The sequence below is a fragment of the Triticum aestivum genome, chromosome 7B, assembly GCF_018294505.1.
Source record: "Triticum aestivum cultivar Chinese Spring chromosome 7B, IWGSC CS RefSeq v2.1, whole genome shotgun sequence".
NCBI classification, from domain to species: domain Eukaryota; kingdom Viridiplantae; phylum Streptophyta; class Magnoliopsida; order Poales; family Poaceae; genus Triticum; species Triticum aestivum.
Window position 1 is genome coordinate 400,456,855 of NC_057813.1, and position 8,216 is coordinate 400,465,070.

Consider the following 8,216-nt stretch of genomic DNA (forward strand, 5'->3'; position numbering starts at 1 on the left):
CGTTGTGACATTTGGTAGCACACAAAGTGTTCCTCCGGTAAACGGGAGTTGCATAATCTCATAGTTACAGGAACATGTATAAGTCATGAAGAAAGCAATAGCAACATACTAAATGATCAAGTGCTAAGCTAACAGAATGGGTCAAGTCAATCACATCATTCTCCTAATGATGTGATCCTGTTAATCAAATGACAACTCTTTTGTCCATGGCTAGGAAACATAACCATCTTTGATAAACGAGCTAGTCAAGTAGAGGCATACTAGTGACACTATGTTTGTCTATGTATTCACACATGTGTTACGTTTCCGGTTAATACAATTCTAGCATGAATAATAAACATTTATCATGATATAAGGAAATAAATAATAACTTTATTATTGCCTATAGGGCATATTTCCTTCACCTCTTCTATGTGATAATGAAAGTGCCATCAATATTGCTGAGAATCCCAAAGATCATACCCGCACCAAGCACATTGATATTAGGTATCATTTCTTGAGAGATCATGTGGAAAAGGGTGACATTGATATTGCTCATGTTGGTATAGATATGCAACTTGCAGACATTTTCACCAAGCCATTGGATGAAGCAAGGTTTTGTCAACTTAGGCGTGAACTTGGTATCTTGGAGCTTGACAACATTATGTGAAATCTAGTACCCATCCATGCATTCACTTCATGTCTTGTGTAGATGTAGGCATATGTTTAGGGGGAGACACTCAACTTATGAGTACTCTCACCCTATATAATGCATAAATAAAACAAACACTCTCAAAGTTACCATGTTCTTCAAAATATGGTACTTTAAATGATGGATTAGTGTTATTGAGCCCAAGGACACTATCTTCGCGGCATCACGCCACTTATACTCACACATGGTGGCCTATTGGCCATCGACTCTCCTCGAAAGAGAGGATGTCCAATCATGTTTGGGGTTCTTATCATGTGTGTCTAGTTGCTCACCATGTGGTATCTTACATGTCTGATTGCCCATAGTATTTTGTCATATACCCATTCTTGTATTTTGGTTCCTCTAGATATTTCGTGTGCTATTTGCCAAAACTTTTGCTACCGGTCGTCCGACGGTTCTCGGACGTCCGATGACTCACATCGTCCTACCGTCCGATGTCATTCGGCTGTCCGCTTGCCTGTGCAAAAATCATGCACCGCCCAAATCACTCCCCAGGACTTGGACGACCGAGGTTCTCCGACCGTCCGTCGCCTGACACGTACACCGATGCCCAGACATCCGACCATGGTCGGTCGTCCGATGTAGTTTGCGGTACACATAAATACCTCGGGGTCGGGCTGAGCGTTTGCCCTATCCTATTTTCCCCTCCCCACGACTGAGTCCATCGCCGCGCCGCCTGGAGGGTGATTTTTCCCTCACCGTCGCCTGGGGGAGCTGCTTCACCGCGACCTCCCATCCTCTCTGTCGTCCCTCTTCCTGATCTGGTACCTCCTTCTGCTTTGTTCCTCGGTTCTCTCTCTCGTCTCCGTCACTCGTTCGTGCACACGTAGTGATCCCCTTTCTTTCTTGGATAATCTCATAGGTGAGGTTTGTCCCATGAGGGTGAAAATCAAGCACACCACTCACAAGGATGCCGGGGGTACCTATGCCGCGGTAATTTATGTCCTTTCGTTTTCAATTTTCATCATCTTCGTCTCCGTTCGTGCCAAGGGCTCACTATGTTTTGTCCATGTTCCTCTTCCCTTGGTTTTAGCCTCTCGTCATGGTGGTTCTGATGACTCTCAGGAGGAGTTGCGTCCATGCAAGCGTGCTGGAAAACGTGTTGTGATCATGGAGTCCTCCTCTTTCGAGGGTGTGACTATGAAGAAGAGATGGAGGAGGAGGAGCGTGGTGTGCAAGTAACATTTTTGTCCCGCCCCCCTAGTTCTCGCAGGGCCACTCACATGCCTGCTCCTCCTCCCGATCAGCCACATGCCGATGATCGCCACATACCCTTTGAGGCTCCCCACCTTCATGGGCGTATCCTCAAGGATTTCACCAAAGTGCACAAGCCTTCATATCTTAAGTTCCGGCGCGATGTTGATCAACTCGAGGTGGTTCAAGACTCTCTGGATCAATGGTTTCGCACAAAGATTCAGGTTGATATCTACACCTCTGTTGTCCTCCCAAAAAGTCTCTTCCTGCACCACTTCATTGACTTAGCTCATATTCGGAAACATCCACTGAAGTTTCCGGGTGCCATTGAGCTCATTGAGTCATCCAGTCTTGCTACTCTGTTTGCATTTCAGCATGATTTTAATCAGGCTGCTATCCATCAGTTTTATGCCACCTACTTCTTTGCTCCTAACAAGACCGTCACCTAGATGACCTCTGACACCGAGCTCACTGCCACATATGCTCAATTTTTCGCTGCTCTTGGGTTTCCGGATAGTGGATTCAAGATCCATAAAGATGACCCAAATCACAAACCCAAAGCGGTTAAGGCTTGTGGCTATCTTCTAAAGGAGCTTGATGAACTTACTGAGGAGGAAAAGATGAAGGATCTGAATCAAGTTTCTATTTGGAGATCTCCTTACTACATCATCTATCAATGTATCATTTGTACCATCTATCCTAAGATGGGTGACAAGGGATCTTGCAATAGTTATTGCATTGATCTTATGTCTCGCCTCCATGAGTCTCCCAAAGGCAAGATCAATGTTCCTCATTTCCTATGGCATGAAATCAGTCTTGCTAGCTTTCAGTATAAGTGTGCCTTTCCTCATGCTCCATTCATTCAGGCTCTTATTGAGAGTGTGGCTCCACTCTCCCTTGCCCGCACCCATGTGCATGAGAAGTGGATTATTCCTCCTCACATGGACAATGATTTTGCTCCAAAGGGTTCCTCCAAGTCTGCCCCTGCTCGTAGGTCTGCTGCTAGGTCTCATCCTACTACTGTCAGCTTGGTGTCCTTTGGGCGTTTTGCTCGTTTCATCGGCAAGGCTCACTCTGCCATGATGAAGGCATTCTCCTTCAACTGCACACACAACCATGATGTTGTCACTCACTTGATCACTTCCAAGAATGCCTTGAAGTCTCGTCTCCTTGACTCTGGGGCTACTGATGTGAGTGACGATGAGCGCCTTCAGGTGGCTCCTCCTTCTAACTTTGGTTTTCCTTCGGGGCCTAAGTGGGATGATTTCCTCGACGATGCTGGTGGTAGTGGAGCTCCTAATGATGATGACCTGTGATTGACTGTGGGTTCTCTCTGTCCCTTTTTGGGTAGTTGTTGCCAAGGGGGAGAACTAGTACTAGTTATCTATGTCATTCTTATGTTGAACCATTATACCTTGAGTGGGTGTATGACTTTATATCTATGACTTATGTTGTGATGTTGAACATGTTGAACCACTATGTCCTATGAATGATGAGATACTATGATATTATGGTGATGTGCTTATATGATGATGGTTTTAATTGAGTTTTTGTGATATTTTTGCTCATATATTCTAGATGGTTGTCTCTGAGAGGGGGATCTCTCCATATAATGTTTGCAATAATTATGTTTGAGAGGGGGGGCTCTTAAATAAATGTGTCTTAAAGCATAGAGCAAGATTATTTCTTTTATGCTATGTGTATATTGTCATCAACACCTTTGGAGACACCTGTAGAGCACCTTTATAATCACCCATTTACGTTGTGACGTTTGGTAGCACGCAAAGTGTTCCTCCGGTATTCGGGAGTTGCATAATCTCATAGTCTGAGGAACTTGTATAAGTCATGAAGAAAGCAGTAAAAATGAAACTGTAACGATCACAATGCTAAGCTAACCGATGGGTCATGTCCATCACATCATTCTCCTAATGATGTGATCCCGTTCATCAAATGACAATACATGTCTATGGTTAGGAAACTTAACCATCTTTGATTAACGAGCTAGTCAAGTAGAGGCATACTAGGGACAGTATGTTTTGTATGTATTCACACATGTACTAAGTTTCCGGTTAATACAATTCTAGCATGAATAATAAACATTTATCATGAATTAAGGAAATAAATAATAACTTTATTATTGCCTCTAGGGCATATTTCCTTCAGTCTCCCACTTGCACTAGAGTCAATAATCTAGATTACATAGTAATGATTCTAACACCCATGGAGCTTTGGTGCTAATCATGTTTTGCTCGTGGAAGAGGCTTAGTAAACGGGTCTGCAACATTCAGATCTGTATGTATCTTGCAAATCTCTATGCCCCCCTCCGACACTTGATGACGGATGGAATTGAAGCGTATCTTGATGTGATTGGTTCTCTTGTGAAATCTGGATTCCTTTGCCAAGGCAATTGCACCAGTATTGTCACAAAAGATTTTCATTGGACCCGATGCACTAGGTATGACACCTAGATCGGATATGAACTCCTTCATCCAAACTCCTTCATTTGCTGCTTCCGAAGCAGCAATGTACTACACTTCACACGTAGATCCCGCCACGATGCTCTGTTTGGAACTGCACCAACTGACAACTCCTCCATTCAATAAAAATACGTATCTGGTTTTTTGAGGTATTTTGGGATGTTCTTGACCGCTGTCTAGTGCTCCACTCCGGAATTAATTTGGTACCTCCCTGATATGCTTATAGCAAGGCACACATCAGGTCTGGTACACAACATTGCATACATGATAGATCCTATGGCTGAAGCATAGGGAATGACTTTCATTTTCTCTCTATCTTCCTTCTGCAATGGTCAGGCATTGACTCAACTTCACACCTTGTAACACAGGCAAGAACCCTTTCTTTGACTGATCCATTTTGAACTTCTTCAAAACTTTATCAAGGTATGTGCTTTGTGAAAGTCCAATTAAGCATCTTGATCTATCTCTATAGATCTTGATGCCCAATATGTAAGCAGCTTCACCGAGGTCTTTCATAGAAAAACTCTTATTCAGGTATCCCTTTATGCTATCCAGAAATTCTATATCATTTCCAATCAACAATATGTCATCCACATATAATATCAGAAATGCTATAGAGCTCCCACTCAATTTCTTGTAAATACAGGCTTCTCCAAAAGTCCGTATAAAACCATATGCTTTGGTCACACTATCAATGCGTTTATTCCAACTCCGAGAGGCTTGCACCAGTCCATAAATGGATCGCTGGAGCTTGCACACTTTGTTAGCACTTTTTGGATCGACAAAACCTTCTGGTTGCATCATATACAACTCTTCTTCCAGAAATCCATTCAGGAATGCAGTTTTGACATCCATTTGCCAAATTTCATAATCATAAGATGCGGCAATTGCTAACATGATTCGGATAGACTTAAGCATCGCTATGGGTGAGAAAGTCTCATCGTAGTCAACTCCTTGAACTTGTCGAAAACCTTTTGCAACAAGTCAGGCTTTGTAAATAGTAACATTACCGTCTGCGTTGGTCTTCTTCTTAAAGATCCATTTATTTTCTATGGCTTGCTGATCATTGGGCAAGTCCACCAAAATCCACACTTTGTTCTCACACATGGATTCCATCTCAGATTTCATGGCCTCAAGCCATTTCGCGGAATCTAGGCTCATCATCGCTTCCTCATAGTTCGTAGGTTCATCATGATCTAGTAACATGACATCCAGAATAGGATTACCATCCCACTCTAGTGAGGATCTTACTCTGGAAGACCTACGAGGTTCGGTAGTAACTGGATCTGAAGTTTCATGATCATCATCATTAACTTCCTCACTAATTGGTGTAGGAATCACTATAACTGATTTCTGTGATGAACTACTTTCCAATAAGGGAGAAGGTACAATTACCTCATCAAGTTCTACTTTCCTCCCACTCACTTCTTTCAAGAGAAACTACTTCTCTAGAAAGGATCCATTCTTAGCAACAAAGATTTTGCCTTCGGATCTGTGATAGAAGGTGTAGCCAACATTTTCCTTTGGGTATCCTATGAAGACACACTTCTCCGATTTGGGTTCGAGCTTATCAGGTTGAAGCTTTTTCACATAAGCATCGCAGCCCCAAACTTTAAGAAATGACAACTTTGTTTTCTTGCCAAACCACAGTTCATAAGTGTAAGTGCATCTAGTGCCACCCCTAGTTGGTTTTGGAGTATTGACGACAAACTTGGTTGAGGGACTAATGTGTTTGTGAGAATTGCAGGATAACACAGGTAGTAGTCCCATATTGATTCGGTTTACCTACCAGAGATGACCCCTAAAAATGTGTGAAGACATTGAAGACAATGGTGGTCTGTGAAGATATTCACATTGAAGACTATGACAGGAGAAGACATCGCATGAAGACTATGGAGTGCTAAGACATAGCTGTTTTGTAGTTTCCTTTTCTTCTTTGTTGAGTCGTAGGAACCACCGCACTATTACGTGGGGTCCAAGTGAACAAAGTCAGAGTGACTGATGTGATGCTCAACCAAATCCTATGTCTTCGAGCGAAGACAATGAGAGCAAATCTTATCGAGAGCTGGATGAGTCAGCTTTGCTTGTAGCCCAAGCTAAGCTGCCGCGTGTGTTTGAAATCTGACCGTTGGACACGTGTCAGTTCCTTAGTCACCCAGGGTCATTTTGGACAAATCAGGTCGGGTTGCCTCCTGGCTATAAATGGCCCACCCCTACACCATAAATTGGTGGCTGCTCAGAGTTAGTGCATGGCTTTTGTCATTTGAGAGCAACCCACCTCTGAAGCCTTTGAGAGAGAAATCTTTGCATGGACAAAGCCCAAAATACCCGGAGCCAAAGAGTGTTAGGCATCACTGAAGTCCTTCTGTCTGCGTGATCTGAAGACTTATTACACTTGAGGACTGCGAATCCTCCAGCCGGTTAGGCGTCGCGTTCTGAGCATCCAAGAGTCATTGTGGATTGCCGGTGAACAAAGTCTGTGAAGGTTTGGAAGTCTCCCTTGAAGACTTACCAGAGTGATTGGGCGAGGACTAAGTGTTCTTAGCTCAAGGGGAATAAGGTGAAGACATGATCTTCTGAGTTGAATCTCAGCCTCCCTAACCAGACATACAGTTGTCACAGCAACTGGAACTGGTCCAACAAATCCCTTGTCCTCTCCGAGCAACTGGTTCTATCCTTCCTCTCTCACTTTACTTACAGTTTGTCTTTGCGAAGTCTTTGCCCATTTGCGTGATCTGATTGACTTCACTATGTGAAGACTGTTTACTGTTTGGCTTCATATGATCTTCCATCCTGATCTATACTACCTAGCTGCTGATAGTCTTCGTGCTTTCACTACATTGCTTACTTGACTATGGCTTGTCTAGTGTAGTCTACCTTCTGCTGCATATCAATTGGTTCATTTCTATTGTTTGTCTTCAAAGCACTCATGTTTTGAAGACATTCATAAAAATCAGCTATTCACCCCCTCTAGTCGAATACTAGCACTTTCAATTGGTATCAGAGCTAGGTGCTCCCTTGTTCTGTGTGATTCGGTTTAACCACCTGGAGTTTAGCTATGTCGACTGCAGGGATAATCAAGGTCTCCGCTGCGTGCCCTGTCTTTGATGGCACTGATTACCCCTACTGGGAGAATAAGATGTGCATGCATCTTGAAGCCATTGACGTTGATCTCTGGTATGTCATCAAGAACGACATTCCCAAGGCCGGTGAAGGTGTTACTCCTGCTGATGTCAAGAAGTTCATCCAACTGGACTCAACTGCCAAGAACATCATCTGTGGTCATCTGACGAAAGGGCAGTATGGTCATGTGAGTGCTCTGGAAACTGCAAAGCTAGTCTGGGACTGGCTCTCCAAGGTCAACAAAGGCATCTCAACACAGAGAGATTCAAGGATCAGTGTTCTTCGCAATCTCTTCAACCGCTTCAAGAGAAATGACAATGAGAATATCCAGCTCACATTTGATCGCCTCACTGATATCACAAATGAGCTTCATGCACTCGGCGCCACTGAGATCACCAAGCATGAAATCATCAAGACACTTCTGAGATCTCTTGATTGCTCATTTGACACCCTGGCCCTGATGATTCAAGAGCGCTCTGACTTCAAGACTCTCAATCCGTCTGACATACTTGAGAGGCTCAACACACATGAGTTCCAGCTATCTGAGAAAAGAGATATCTATGGTCCCAACTATGGCCGTACTCGCGCTTTGAAGGCAAAGGTTGTCTCCTCATCTGAAGAAGAATCTGACTACAATTCTAGTGATCCTGAAGATATTGGAAAGGAGCTTGCTATGCTTGTGAAGAAGTTCCAGAAGTTCGCCAAGAAGAAAGACTTCAGAAAGTCTTCAA